The sequence below is a fragment of the Boleophthalmus pectinirostris genome, unplaced genomic scaffold (genome assembly GCF_026225935.1).
Source record: "Boleophthalmus pectinirostris isolate CB_2022bp ecotype Guang Dong unplaced genomic scaffold, ASM2622593v1 HiC_scaffold_19, whole genome shotgun sequence".
In the NCBI taxonomy this organism is placed as follows: domain Eukaryota; kingdom Metazoa; phylum Chordata; class Actinopteri; order Gobiiformes; family Gobiidae; genus Boleophthalmus; species Boleophthalmus pectinirostris.
In genome coordinates, this window is record NW_026571140.1 from 33223361 (window position 1) to 33239180 (window position 15820).

Genomic DNA, 15820 nt, shown 5'->3' on the forward strand with positions numbered 1-15820 from the left:
CAGAGCAACATAAGGCGCTCGTGTCTGTTGTCTATGGCAGCGTACTCCACCGTCATATTGATACTATGCACTGACGTCACGCTGGGGGTGTTTTACGTGTATTTCTATGGTGGAATGTTCAACAGTTTGCCATGGTGAAGGGGTGTAGTGGGCGTGGTACTTGGGGGTACGACGTCCACCTACTTCTCCTGATGTGAGATATAAAAACAAAATATAACAAATATAAAATAGCTACAAGTACAACCGGAGGCACGGGCAACGGTTTGATTAGTCCTGGTTTAGTCCTGGTTCAGTCCTGGTTTAGTCCTGGTTTTGTCCTGTTTTAGTACTGGTTTAATACTGTTTTAGTCCTGGTTCAGTCCTGGTTTAGTCCTATTTTAGTCCTGGTTTAGTCCTGTTTTAGCCCTGGTTCAGTCCTGTTTTAGTCCTGATTCAGTCCTGGTTTAGTCCTGCTTTAGTCCTGGTTCAGTCCTGTTTTAGTCCTGGTTCAGTCCTGTTTTAGTCCTGGTTCAGTCCTGTTTTAGTCCTGATTCAGTCCTGGTTTAGTCCTGCTTTAGTCCTGGTTCAGTCCTGTTTTAGCCCTGGTTCAGTCCTGTTTTAGTCCTGATTCAGTCCTGGTTTAGTCCTGCTTTAGTCCTGGTTCAGTCCTGTTTTAGTCCTGGTTCAGTCCTGTTTTAGTCCTGGTTCAGTCCTGTTTTAGTCCTGGTTCAGTCCTGGGTTCAGTCCTGTTTTCAGTCCTGGTTCAGTCCTGTTTTAGTCCTGGTTCAGTGTTTTAGTTGGTTCAGTCCCTGTTTTAGTCCTGGTTTAGTCCTGTTTTAGTCCTGGTTCAGTCCTGGTTCATGATTCTATGATTTATGTTCTGTAGTTGATTATAAACGGCGTTAATCTTAATAACATGATTCCGCATCATTTTCAGTACAAGAAACATCAAATATTACTGGCATTAAAGGCATTCTGATGATGATTAGTTTCTTTAATTGTGGATGTTTTCATTTTAATGATCAACTTTCATATATAAACACTAATGTTATTAACGCATTAGTCTGAATAGGAAGCGTCTTGCACATGGGCCACATGGCAGTATGAGCTGAAGAGAGCAGGAATTGGACAATCAACTGTATAATAGATGGTCTTAATTCTCACCTCTGTTACTCTTTCTTTTAATTTTATTCTGAAACTCATTAAATCAATGTTTCCAAAAGACTGGGTCGTGACCCTCAGATGGGTCGCAAAAGTTTATTTTTTTTTGGGTCACCTTGCCATGTAGTGTTGGGAAGGTTACTTTTAAAATGTTTTCCCCTACAGATTACAGATTACAGACCCCAAAATGTAGTTTGTAACGTAATCCATTAAATTACTTAAAGTGAGTAACGTAATCTGAATATTTTGGATTACTTGGTTTACTGTAGAGAAGCAAAGACATCGTAACATAAGATGTTTTATCTGCTAAAAGAAAATAAAAAGCCCAGACTTTACTTAACCGTATTAAAAATATTATTGATAAAAGAGACACGTCCGCGCAGCAGGATTTAGTCCTGGTTTAGACCTGGTTTTAGACCTATTTTAGATCTAGTTTAGACCTGGTTTTAGTCCTGGTTTAGACCTGGTTTTAGTCCCGGTTTAGACCTGGTTTTAGTCCCGGTTCAGATCTAGACCTGGTTTAGTTTCCGGCAATGAGTGGAATTACCGAAAAAAAAAAAAAAAAAAAAGAACATATAGCCCAAAATGTGAAAACAGGAAAATACTGCTGTGTAATCCATTTATTTCAACAAAGTAACTGTAATCTAATTACCACTCACTGAAACAGTTAACTGTAACCGAATACAGTTACTCATAATTTGTACTCTGATTATGTAACTCTGGTACATGTAATCTGTTACTCCCCAACACTGTCTGCATGTACGTCTGCAATATACAATTCTGCCTACACACCTGATCTGCTGCTCTCCTCCTGCACCCGGACTGGAACACGCTACAGAAAACACAGACAGGCCCACCTGTCTCATTAGAAAAGTTGACATGTTAAGACATGTTTTGTATGCTTCCTAATCTTTTTGTAGTTATTTTGTTCCAATATTGCTGGTTCAATTGAATGTTGAAAAAAAAAAAAAAAAAAGAGAGAGAAATGGGCTACATTTAATGTCCAAATAGGCGACTTATGGATCCTTTTATTTCTGGTTCAGATTCTGTTTTTCCTTGTTTACTTGATTAATACTTACTGTTCAGAGAGACACAGTCACTCATAGTCATTGGGATGTAACAATAACCGAAATATCATGATATCATATTGTCCAAAAGTGTCTCAATAATATCGTGGACCATCACAATATATCGAATTACAAGTCACTTTGCTTAAATTAAGAGTTATGGTGCAGCAGTAGCTAAAAAAAAAAAAAAAAAAAAGACAGAGGGAAATACATAGACCATGATCCTTTGCTCCATTTCAGCGTAGACTACATGAAGAAATAACAGTTCTAACCACTTTTAAGTCTTAGTTCTTTGGATTAAATCTTGTCAAGGCATTTTAAGAGGAAAATGTTGCATATTCATAGTTTTGTTTGTAAGACTCCACAAAATATCACTTTAAATATTGTACCGTGAGATGTATATTGTGAAAAATATTGTGTACATATCATAAGAGATTTGGATTTCGTTACATCCCTACTCCGTCAACACTAAAATATCCTCATTAATGTTCAGTAATGGTCAAATCCACCTTTATTTTGTGATTTACGAATAATGTCTATTGACTTGGGTCGCGATGGTTTATGAACCTTCTCTCTTTGAAAGCCGAGCTCTCACCATCTCCAATCCCATTCATATTTTCTCTCTCTCTCTCGGATAAGCCCCGCCCCCTCCTCCTCTGTTTACAAACACTGCCCCCGCTGTTCTCCGTCTGTCCACCAGGCGGCGCTGCTGCACTGGTTAAAGCCTGTTACCTAAGCTCTGGTGTGTTTGTGACTGCAGCAGTGGTGCAGAGACCCGGCAGACAGGGGTGGGACCCGCGGAGACGAGCGCCTTCTCTCCGCAGCAATCACTTCTTTTTAGGGGCGAGGCTCTTTGGACATCGTTTCAAAAACATATTTATTTATCTGACCTTTTCTGTTCGTGCTCTGTGTCATTTTTCTACAGTATCCTCCACCTGCTCGTCTCCATGAAGATGTTATTGCCTTGCCTTGAATGTTCCACAGTATGGCATTAAGCTTGTCTATCTAAAGCAGAAACACAAGGCCAGGTTACGGGTCAAATCTGTGGAGAGGCGATCCTGCTCACAGTAAGAATGCATGTTTTTTAGCAACAAAAACTCATATAATTGAACAAAAAAAAAGCGTAAAAAATAAAATTACAATCTGGGACATTCAAAGCAATAAGAGACGAGCAGAAATAACTCCCCCGTGTTAAATTTTTTTGCTATTTTGCTTAATTTCAGATCTGTAATTTTAACAAAAGTGCTCGATGGTAAAATTTAAATTGCGAATCCACTAAAATTCCGAATTCTCTGGGTAAATATTCATGGTTTTCCAGTTATAGCCACGGTTTTTAGGACTTCTGACCATCTGAAATGTAGATTATTATTTTGTTTTGAATTGTTAATTGCCATGGTAACAGTCACGATTTTGGATTAAAATGATGAACCATGTCACTAAAACAAATCGGATTCAGCATTTGTGGATTTTTATTTTCACTTCTTATTCAAATTTGACCGACAATTGATAACAAAAACAGCATCTGCGTCCCAATTATTACTTCATACAGAGCATGAAAACCACAAATTTAATCTTATTTTTTCACAATTTTATATTTATGGGCTTTAAATCGATACTGTATTCTAGTCATGTCCCAGATTGCTCCATTAGATGCACCGATTTCAGACTAAACCATCCGAAACACCACGTCTCGACTGTGAATGCGATCGTTATTGTGTCTGTAATAACCTGTACGGTGCTTGTCTGTATGGGTGTCTATGGCTTTTGTGTTGACCTGACTTTAACCCTGGTGTCCTCACTGGCTCCTCACTGCAGCCCCACACTCTGCAGACAGCCGGCAGACACAAAGGAAAAGAGGAGACGGGGAAAAACAACACGGGGTGGGATAGAGGAGGGAGTGCGCCATCTGCTGGTTGGTTTAATTAAACTGGAGTCAGAGCTGTTCACTGTTTTGTTTTTGGAAGATGTAAGTGTAAAATCTCTCTCTGTGTCACTACTTTTTTTTAAATTTATTTATTTTTTTTATTGTAGGCTACATTAGTGTGGTCATGATACTAAAATTTTCAAAGTTGATTTTAATATTGAGGAATAGATTTGATACTCAATACCAATTCTGACACCACAATGATAATAATAATTTAAAAACGTGATTTTCAACATTAAACAATAATTTATTTTATATTATCATGTGGTTTTATATCTGTGTGGTCCATGGGCGTTTACTAAATCCGTGTATCATTTGTTCAATCAATCAGACTTTATTTATAGAGCGGTTTTCATACAGAAAATGCAACACAAAGTGCGTTCTCATTTGTTTATTTGTTTTTCAAAATAAAACCAAAAATAAGAAAATGAAAAAACAACTATTTTCTTCATTATTTTTCTCCAAAACCAAAATGAAAAAATGGATAACGATTTGTTTTTTTGGACTGAACCAGGACTGAACCAGGACTAAAACAGGACTTAATGTCGGGACGGGCCCAGAGATGTGCTCGAGTAGACTGTCGGGGGATCAGGACTGAGATCAGGATCAGACCGGGACTGAGAACAGGACCAGATCGGGACCAGAATAAGAACTGAGACTGGGACTGAGACCGGGACCAGACCAGGACAAGACCAGGACTGAGACCGGTTTAGTCCTGGTTTAGACCTGCTTCAGTCCTGGTTCACTCAGGTGATCAGGACTGAGACTGGGACCAGACTGGGACTGAGACCAGGACTGAGACCAGGAACAAACCAGGACTGAGACAGGGGCTGAGAACAGGACCAGGACCAGGATTGAGACCACGACTGAGACCAGCACTGAGACCAGGACCAGACCAAGACTGAGACCGGGACCAGGACCAGGGCTGAGACCATGACTGAGACTACGACTGAGACCAGCACTGAGACTGGGACCAGACCAGGAGCAGACCAGGACTGACATCAGGTCTGAGACTGATTTAGTCCTGGTTTAGACCTGGTTCAGTCCTGTTTCAGTCCTGGCTCAGACCTGGTTTAGTCCTGGTTTAAACTTAGTTTAGACCTGGTTTAGACTTAGTTTAGACCTGGTTTAGTCCTGGTTCAGTCCTGGCTCAGTCCTGGTTTAGTCCTGGTTTAGACTTAGTTTAGACCTGGTTCAGTCCTGGTTCAGTCCTGGTTCAGTCCTGGCTAAGTCCTGGTTTAGTCCTGGTTTAGACTTAGTTTAGACCTGGTTTAGTCCTGGTTTAGACTTAGTTTAGACCTGGTTTAGACCTGGTTTTAGACCTATTTTAGATCTAGTTTAGACCTGGTTTTAGTCCTGGTTTAGACTTAGTTTAGACCTGGTTTAGTCCTGGTTTAGACTTAGTTTAGACCTGGTTCAGTCCTGGTTCAGTCCTGGTTTAGACCTGGTTTAGTCCTGGTTTAGTCTTAGGTTAGACCTGGTTTAGACCTGGTTTAATCCTGGTTTAGACCTGGTTTAGTCCTGGTTTAGACCTGGTTTAGACCTGGTTTAGTCCTGGTTTAGACCTGGTTTCCTGGTTTAGTCCTGGTTTAGACCTGGTTTAGTCCCTGGTTTAGACCTGGTTTAGACCTGGTTTAGTCCTGGTTTAGTCCTGGTTTAGACCTGGTTTAGTCCTGGTTTTAGACCTGGTTTAGTCCTGGTTTAGTCCTGGTTTAGACCTGGTTTAGTCCTGGTTTAGCCTGGTTTAGTCCTGGTTTAGACCTGGTTTAGTCCTGGTTTAGACCTGGTTTAGTCCTGGTTTAGTCCTGGTTTAGTCCTGGTTTAGTCCTGGTTTAGACCTGGTTTAGAGTCCTGTTTAGTCCTGTTTAGTCCTGGTTTAGTCCTGGTTTAGTCCTGGTTTAGTCCTGGTTTAGTCCTGGTTTAGTCCTGGTTTAGTCCTGGTTTAGTCCTGGTTTAGTCCTGGTTTAGTCCTGGTCAGCATCGCAGTTTAAGTCACGGAAACATTAAACGGCCTTTATCAATAACTACATTGATTCATTATAAACACAAGCTAATTAAGTGTTGCATTCATTCATTTATTTATTGCAGCTCATGCTTATTTATTTATTTATTTATTTTGTACATTTAGAAAACTTTTAAAAATTCTGCTGTATCTGGTCTGGTATCAATATTATTATTTATCATCTATATTTACTTCAATATTTCGCACATATTTCAACAGACCTTGTAGAAAGAAAAGTGATTTTGCATAACCTCCCCACTCCCTTTAATTAAAAAAAAAAAAGTGAGATTTTCCACCTGTGTTCTCTGTTCATAAAATCAAATATTCCCGAAAAAAAAAAAAAAGTATATATATGAGTTCTGTACAACATCACATTATACCTTATCCTCCTCCTCCTGGTTTTGTCTGAAATCAAATAATTTCTTCACCAGACCAAACTTGAAGGGTAATTTCTGAACAAAAGACGACAAAGGAACAGGTTTGAAAATGGGCTGTGTGTATTCATTTTATTTATTTTTTTTTTTGTGCGTCTGGTTTGGAGCTGTTGTGTCTGCTGCTGCGAGGCTCCTCCCCCTGACATGAACACAGTCTAATTGGAGCTTGTTAAAACGGCACAGCCCGTAGAACAGATGAATGCTGTAATTATGTTCCATTGACGAAGCTTCTCAAACACGTCTCTCTGTGTAATTCACAAACACAAAGCAGCGGGAAGCTCAGACTTAAGTTTGGATAAAAGTGATAATTGGGCAGCTGCTAATTTCATTGTGTTTTTCGAGCCCGTCACCGTCCGGAACCGTGACGTGGAAACACTGGACTGTTACAAGAACCCGAGAGTCCAGGTGAACAACGGGCTGGACAGATAATACTCCCTACAACTGTGCGACAACTCACCCACTGCCCCAGACTATAGAGGGGCAGATAATACTCCCTACAACTATACGACAACTCACCCACTGCCCCAGACTATAGAGGGACAGATAATACTCCCTACAACCATACAACAAATCGGCCACTGCCCCAGGCTTTAGAGGGACGGATAATACTCCCTACAACTGTGCAACAACTCACCCTAATGTAACAGATAATACTCCCTACAACTGTACAACAACTCACCTTTATGTAACAGATAATACTCCCTACAACAGTACAACAGGTCACCCTACAACTGTACAATAACTAACGTTTATGTCACAGATAATACTCCCTACAACTGTACAACAACCTTGTGTAACAGATAATACTCCCTATAACTGTACAACAACTCACCCACTGCACCAGACCATAGAGGGACAGATAATACTCCCTACAACCATACAACAAATCGGCCACTGCCCCAGGCTTTAGAGGGACTGATAATACTCCCTACAACTGTGCATCAACTCACCCACTGCGCCAGACTATAGAGGGACAGAGGAGATAATACTCCCTACAACTGTACAATAACTAACCTTATGTCACAGATAATACTCCCTACAACTGTACAACAACTCACCCTTATGTAACAGATAATACTCCCTACAACTGTACAACAATGTTATGTAACAGATAATACTCCCTACAACTGTTCAGCAACTCACCTTTATGTAACAGATAATACTCCCTACAACTGCACAACAACTCACCCTTATGTAAACAGATAATACTCCCTACAACTGCACAACAACTCACCCTTATGTAACAGATAATACTCCCTACAACTGTACAACAACTCACCCTTATGTAACAGATAATACTCCCTACAACTGTACAACAACTCACCCGCTGCACCAGACGATCCCGTCAGATCTCAGAAGCGAAGCAGGACCGGGCCTGGTTAGTACTTGGATGGGAGACACTGGGAGTTCCAGGTGCCACAGGGGTCGTAATGTCCTTTAGGCAAAACACTTCATCCTCATTGCCTGGTATGAAAATGGTGTGTGCGTGAGTGATGGTGGTGGTTGGAGTGACCGATGGCACTGATTGGCATGTCAGCCGTGCTTCAGTCAGTCTGCCCCAGGGCAGCTGTGGCTACAACAGTAGCTTACCACCAACGGGTGTGCAGATAAAGAATAATGAATCTGTAAAGCATCTTTGTGACATAGACTTACTTACTCCGCTCAGTTTCATTTAGGTCAGAAATCAGAATACACTAGACAATTTGCAAGAACCCCGGAAGTTGTAGACCGCACACTGACCAATCAGCAAAGAGCTGTGAAGCCATGACGTCAAACTCAAGTGTCTGTCTGGGTCCCTTTTATGGTGCAGCACAACAGTAAACAAAGCGGTCAAGATGGACGTAGACCAGGGTCTCCTGCCTTTTTCTTCCAGTGAGCTGCGTTTACAAAAAGAAAATGCCACTTATTTTAGCGGTCACAAGAAATTGAGCATAGGAAGGCCTTGGGAACAGCTTGAAACTTATAAAACATAAACCTTTATCCATTTATTAGTGCACAAAGTTTAGGGTGACTAGATTTTCAAAAAAAAAATATATATATATATATATATATATTTTTTGGTTGGTTGGGAATAATAAAATTGTAAAACAAATGCTTAATTATAGTAAATTGTGATGCATGAGTCAGTATAGTCACATTTTCTTTGTGTTTTGATCATTTTTAAGCAGCTTTTCCATATTTTACCTAAACAAATGACAATTTATGCCTCTCTTCACTGTTGACAGAGATGAAATTGGTCAAAAATAAGGACATTTCTTGTATAAAACTTGGACAAATCACTGGTTTTAAATAAAAATGAATCAGCTGAATCAGGCTAGGTGACAGACTCTCCATGAGAAAAGTTTCACAGTGCACCTTTAAACTTATCTAACATACTTTTTTTTTTTTTTAATCACGAGTGTTTGTAGGGTTTAAACATACAGTATCTTTTAAAACATACATGCTTTTGTGAGTCACTTTTCCACAGATATGACCTGTAAATTCTTCTGCATGCCTCTATGGAGAGATAGTTTGTTTAATGCCATACACTGGAATATTCATGTAAAGTAATAAAATCCTTATGAAGCAGGAAACGCTACGATGTGAACCTTTAAACTCACACTGTTTTCCGAATAACAAAATAGCTGTGATTATATTATTATATTTGTCAAGGATCTCCGTATTAAGTTTCTCTCTCACATTTCCATAATTCAAAATAATACTTTTGTCTCACTTTCTTTCACACTCTGTTATTCTGTTGACATTTATATAAGAATGTATTAAACTTCTGTCTGTCTGACCGGCTTTAGAAATCCTAATCTCGGTGACATTTTATTGAAGTTTTGCTGAAATTGACCATAGGTGCTTTCTTTGCCGATATAGTACAACGTAAAACAATGAATAATGGAGGAGGATTTTACTTCTGTGGGCAGTGGTGTAGTGGGGATTTTTTTAAGTGCAGGTACGTGATTCGTGATGTTATCGATGTTATTAACATTAACTCTGTTCATTATCAACTACAGAAAATAAATCATAGAATACAGTACATGAACCAGGACTAAACCAGGACTAAACTAGCTCTAAACCAGGACTAAACTAGCTCTAAACCAGGACTAAACTAGCTCTAAACCAGGACTAAACTAGCTCTAAAAAAGGACTAAACTAGTGCTAAACCAGGACTAAACTAGCTCTAAAACAGGACTAAACTAGCTCTAAAACAGGACTGAACCAGGACTAAACTAGGTCTAAGCCAGGACTAAACCAAGACTAAACCAAGACTAAACCAAGGACTAAATAAATACTAAACCAGGATTAAACAAGCTCTAAACTAAGACTAAACCAAGACTAAATCAGGACTAAACTAACTCTAAATCAGGACTAAACTAGCTCTAAATCAGGACTAAACTAGCTCTAAACCAGGATTGAACCAAGCCTAAACTAGCTCTAAACCAGGACTAAACTAGCTCTAAACCAGGACTAAACCAGGTCTAAACCAGGACTAAAATTAGGACTAAACTAGCTCAAAACTAGGACTAAACCAAGTAAACCAGGACTAAATTAGCTCTAAACCAGGTCTAAACTAGCTCTCAAACAGGACTAAACCAGGTCTAAACCAGGGCTAAACTAGCTCTAAACCAGGTCTAAACCAGGGCTAAACCAGGACTAAACTAGCTCTAAACCAGGACTGAACCAGGACAAAACTAGCTCCAAACCAGGACTAAACTAGCTCTAAACCAAGACTAAACCAGGACTAAACCAGGTCTAAGCCAGGACTAAACAAAGACAAAACCAAGACTAAACCAGGACTAAATAAATACTAAACCAGGAGTAAACAAGCTCTAAACCAAGGACTAAACTGAAAACCAAGAGGAATAAACCAGGACTAAACCAAGCCTAAACTAGCTCAAAACCAGGACTAAACCAAGTAAACCAGGACTAAACTAGTTCTAAACAAGGGCTAATTTGGACACAATATTTACATAATTTGCTAACTTACCAATGAGGTTGATAGTTCAATCCCCGCTCCCACCAGTTCATCTCACCGTTGTGTCACTGAGCAAGACACTAAATCATCCTCATACATCATCCAGTGATTTTTCTCGCCAAAAGCTGCACATATTCATAACCGTTCGCTTTACATTTGCAGGCCGGTGGTGTCTGGCCTCACGGCGCACAGAGGAGGAGGAGGGGGGAGAGGCTGAGCAGACGGCATTGTGGGTAATGCGGGGGCAGGGGGTCAGGTGAGGACAGGTGCGTGTGGTCCGCAGTGAGTGATGATCAGGTTTAAAGGATCATTAACTCCTGTCAAACGACGCCATGGCGAAGTGTCAGCCACAACCGGTCCAGAGGGGCTGTCTGCTGCCGACCTGTAAACGACAAAAACATCGAGGTTTGGCTGCCGTGGCGACGAGTCAGATCCTGTCAAAATGTGTCACTAAACGCTGCCACTGTCTGTTTATTATGAACCGGGCAACAAAATGAATGTATTATCCTTGTATCTGACTGAAATGCAGACACTATTTTCTCATCTCTGTCATTATGTTATTTCCAGTTATGTTCGGCATTACAGGGAAAAAAAAAAAGGTAATATTTAACTCAGTAACGCACTTTACAATGTATTTTTAATCTGGATTGAAGTGGTGGGTTTTTTGTTTTTCTTCATTAAAATTTGCTAAAATCACCGCGATGAAACGCCATCGTTACGGGTCCGAGTGTCGGGACGGGCTCGGAGGTGGGCCCACGTAGACCGTCGGGTGAAAGGACCGGCGCAGAACTCAGCGCTCCACGGGGCTAATCGCAGCTGATGCATGATCGTGTTTTGCAAACATCCTGCTCCACGGGCTCGGGGTTCTCCCAGGGGCGGTCCAAGATTCCAAGACCTAGTCCAAGATTAGTCCTTGTTTGGTCCTTGTTTGGTCCTAGTTTAGTCCTGGTTTTGACCTGGTTCAGTTCTGTTTCAGTCCTGGTTTAGTTCTAGTTTAGTCCTTGTTTAGACCTGGTTTAGACCTAGTTCAAACCTGGTTTAGTCCTGGTTTAGACCTGGTTTAGATCTGGTTTAGTCCTTGGTTCATTCCTAGTTTAGTCCTGGTTTAGACCTGGTTTAGTCCTCGTTCAGTTCTGGTTTAGTCCTTGGTTCATTCCTAGTTTAGTCCTGGTTCAGTACTGGTTTAGTCCTGGTTTAGACCTGGTTCCTTCCTGGTTTAGTCCTGGTTCAGTCCTTGGTTCAGTCCTGGTTCAGTTCTGGTTTAGTCCTTGGTTCATTCCTAGTTTAGTCCTGGTTCAGTCCTGGTTTAGTCCTGGTTTAGACCTGGTTCAGTCCTGGTTCAGTCCTTGGTTTAGTCCTGGTTCAGTCCTGGTTCAGTCCTTGATTCAGTCCTGGTTCAGTTCTGGTTTAGTCCTTGGTTCATTCCTAGTTTAGTCCTGGTTCAGTCCTGGTTTAGTCCTGGTTCAGTCCTGGTTCAGTCCTTGGTTTAGTCCTGGTTCAGTCCTGGTTCAGTCCTTGGTTCAGTCCTGGTTCAGTTCTGGTTCAGTCCTTGGTTCATTCCTAGTTTAGTCTGGTTCAGTCCTGGTTCAGTCCTTGGTTCAGTCCTGGTTCAGTTCTGGTTTAGTCCTTGGTTCATTCCTAGTTTAGTCCTGGTTCAGTCCTGGATTAGTCCTGGTTCAGTCCTTGGTTCAGTCCTGGTTTAGGCCTGGTTTAGACCTGGTTCCGTCCTGGTTCAGTCCTGGTTTAGACTTGGTTTAGTCCTGGGTTAGTCCTGGTTTAGCTCTGGTTCAGTCTTGATTTAGACCTAGTTCAGTCCTGGTTTAGACCTGGTTCAGTCCATATACGACGCAAAAGTTCGGCATCTTCGCTCGCTGATTGTTATTTGACGATCAGTGACAGTTACTTTGGTGAGAGTAACTTAAAGTGCTGCAATATTTGTGTAATGTTTTACATTTTAAACACAGTAATATTGTAATGTAAGAAAATTACTTTGAAATGACAGTAATAAGTCATAAATAACACATTACACTTTTGAAGTAACTTGCCCACTACCACTACATGACATCACAAGGTGGAACAGATCATTATGAGCAGACAGACTTAATAAAACAAGGTTACTCAGACATGCATGAATGAAACAAAACACAACTCCAGGTATGTTTTTGATGAGGCAACAACATTCTAACATGTCTTAAAGCTCACAAGAGTCGATTTTGCATAATAAAGGACCTTTCATTTCCTCGTTCTTTGATACCTGCCACATGCTTTGCCCTACAGAGCTGTAATTTTCACCAGCAGCGCAAAATGAAAGCTTGAATAGAGCAGAGTAATGAGCACATAATCAATGGGGAATATGGGGCCCCCTTTAATACATATAAAAGGTCTAAAATTATACAATGAAACCGTGGGGGATTCATTGTATTCACCATAACATGCGACAAAGTAAAGTCATTGTTTGGTGCGTGGGTCTGTGAGAATATCTGTATCCACAATGCAATCATATTCGACCTCCTAAATCTTTATACAGAGACAAAATTGACTTTATGTAAAATTATTGAAAGGAGACAGAAACAGAACCATTACATAGATAAATCCAACCAAAAAAGTCAGTGCAAAAGTCTGTGGTTGTCTGAGTTTTAGTGAAATGTCAAAGAACAGGTTAGAAATTTACAAATCCAGGGTTATCAAATGTAGTGAGGCTGGCGCCACCTAGTGCCTCCGCTCACTCTCCAGCGACTTGGTCAAGAATCAAAATACACTACATGGTTCGCAAAAACTCCAGAAGTGCGAGTTCGGGCACCAGCTAATCAGCAAAGAGCCATAGAGTCTGTGTTGGCAACGATTTCCGAGATCGAGGATTAAAAGCCGGAACAAAGAGAAAGTTTGGTGAATTTTATCAAGGGGAAAGACGTTATTGCTCTTCTTCCTACCGGATTTGGTAAAAGCTTAATATACCAGTTAGCCTCGTTAATGGCGCATTGCATACGCCACGACCAAATTGCGACTGGTTAAATAAAAAAAAAAGTACCTGCCGACCGTCGAGCGAATGAATCCTAATGCTGCGGGGTCAGACGGTTTCCACGAATCACAAAAACTGAACACAGTAAAACACAAAACTGAACACAATAGCCAAGCACTTACACAGATATTAATTTAACCAAACTGTGCGCTTTTCATTTAACAACTTTATGGCTAGATTATTGTATTGTGTCTGTAATGCTTATGGACTATGGAAAAAAGATGTATGTTTTATGTATATAAATCATGTAACAGGCTGTCAAAAACTGTCTTAAAGGTGCACTATGTAACTTTCCTGGAGGGGTTCACAATCTGTTTGTCTTCATGGAGATGTTAATGCTTTGGTTTAAATTGTCCACAGTTAATCTGTCTTGTATTTATTTAACTACAGGGTCTCAAAAATATCTGTGAATGGGCTTGCCTCTCCACAAATCTAACCTGTAATTTGGCTTGCAAGTCTCCATGGAGCTTCATAAGTTTATGGCGATACTATGTTATTGAAAATATCCCATCATTGAAAATCATTACAACAAAATATGTGTCTTTTAAGTCCCACGGTATTTACTATTTATTGAAATGACTTTTAAAACATTGAAAATTATTATTATTATTATCATTATTCAAGTTCGTAGTTTGCCCACACCTGTTCTAGATACACGTCTTGTCACCTGTATGAGAAATAGAATAGAAATCAAAAGTTAAAACTAGGGGTGTCAAATTATTGCGTTAATTGTGATTAATTAATTACAGTCATATTTAGCGTGTTGTGTTTTTTAATCGCGTTAATCTTATTTTTAATCTCTAACTTTACTGTTTCTGTATGCGAACTGCCTTATTATAAAATCTGTTTTTATACGTTGTTAGGACACAGTCTCGCACTGTGCAGTCCTGCTCCGCTCGCTCCCACAAAGAATTCTAATTTTCATTCCCGTTTTGCATCTGCGATAAACCTGCACACGTTTGATCTCTGAAAACATCATGACACACACACAGAACAGACTCACCTTCACCATCAACATCTGTATTCCACTGAGTCGTGTCCTTTATTAGAAGTTGAACCGCATCACCGCACAAGAGCGTTTTTTTTTTTTTTTCCTTTTCTCTGCTTAGTTTATGCAAATTATCCATGCGGTTTTAAGTTTAGTTTCTGTGAGAGTTGCACAAATCTGCATTAAACACATTATAAAGTCAAACGTGCTGATGTGGATCTAGAGTGGTGTTGGTTTATATGTTGTAAAGTTGAGTTTATTTATGCAGATTAGTAATAATAATAATAATGTTACTTATATAAAAACGTTAATGATAGTATGAAAATAATGTAATAAGGCAAGGCAAGTTTATTTGTATAGCACAATTCGTACACAAAGTAATTCAAAGTGCTTTACAGAATAAGAAATACATTAAAATCATAATAAAAACAAATCAAAACATAAATAATCATCAAGATTAAAATTAAAAAAGAGAGACATAAATTGGAGAGAAGAGTGCGGAATGAAAACCTTTCAGTTATATGCACAGTTAAACAGAAATGTTTTGAGCCTGGATTTAAACAGCGTCACAGAAGAGTCTGTCTCACATGTTCAGGAAGGTTGTTCCAGGTTTTAGCTGCATGAACCTGAAACGCTGACTCCCCTTGTTTAGTCCTGATTCTGGGCACCAGCAGGAGGCTGGTCCCTGAGGTCCTCAGAGTGCGAGATGGTTCATATGACACTAAAATGTCATAATGAATTCAAATGAAAATACCTCAAGTTGAAGGCTTTTCTCAGCAATTTTTAGGTGAGATTAAAAAAGAGATTAATTAGATTAATTATTTACAGATCATAATTAATTAACCTCTCAAAATTTTTTTAATCGCTTGACAGCACTAGTTAAAACCAGAAGATTGTCCATGGAGATAGATAAGTTGCATGTTTTTCAGTTTTTCAGTACGAAGTCTGAAGAAAAACATGTATTTATTTTAGTCTATTTTTATTTCTTGTTTCATACTGTGGCTTTGATCTTATTTAAAACAAAAATATATGGTTTTGGATGTTATTTTCCTGAGCTAAAGCAACATGTCAGTGCAGTTTAAGACAAAAATAGTCATAATTTTTCCTCTAAAGTCTGAACTCCGCTCCAGACCACAAGTTTGTACTGACAGAGAATTGGCTGCAGGTCGCTCAATTAAAATGACCCGAGATGATCATTTGTAACCAGAAATAAAAAAATGCACATTGACATTTTTACTCAGTCAATCAATAACACTTTATTATATTTATATTGACTGATTTG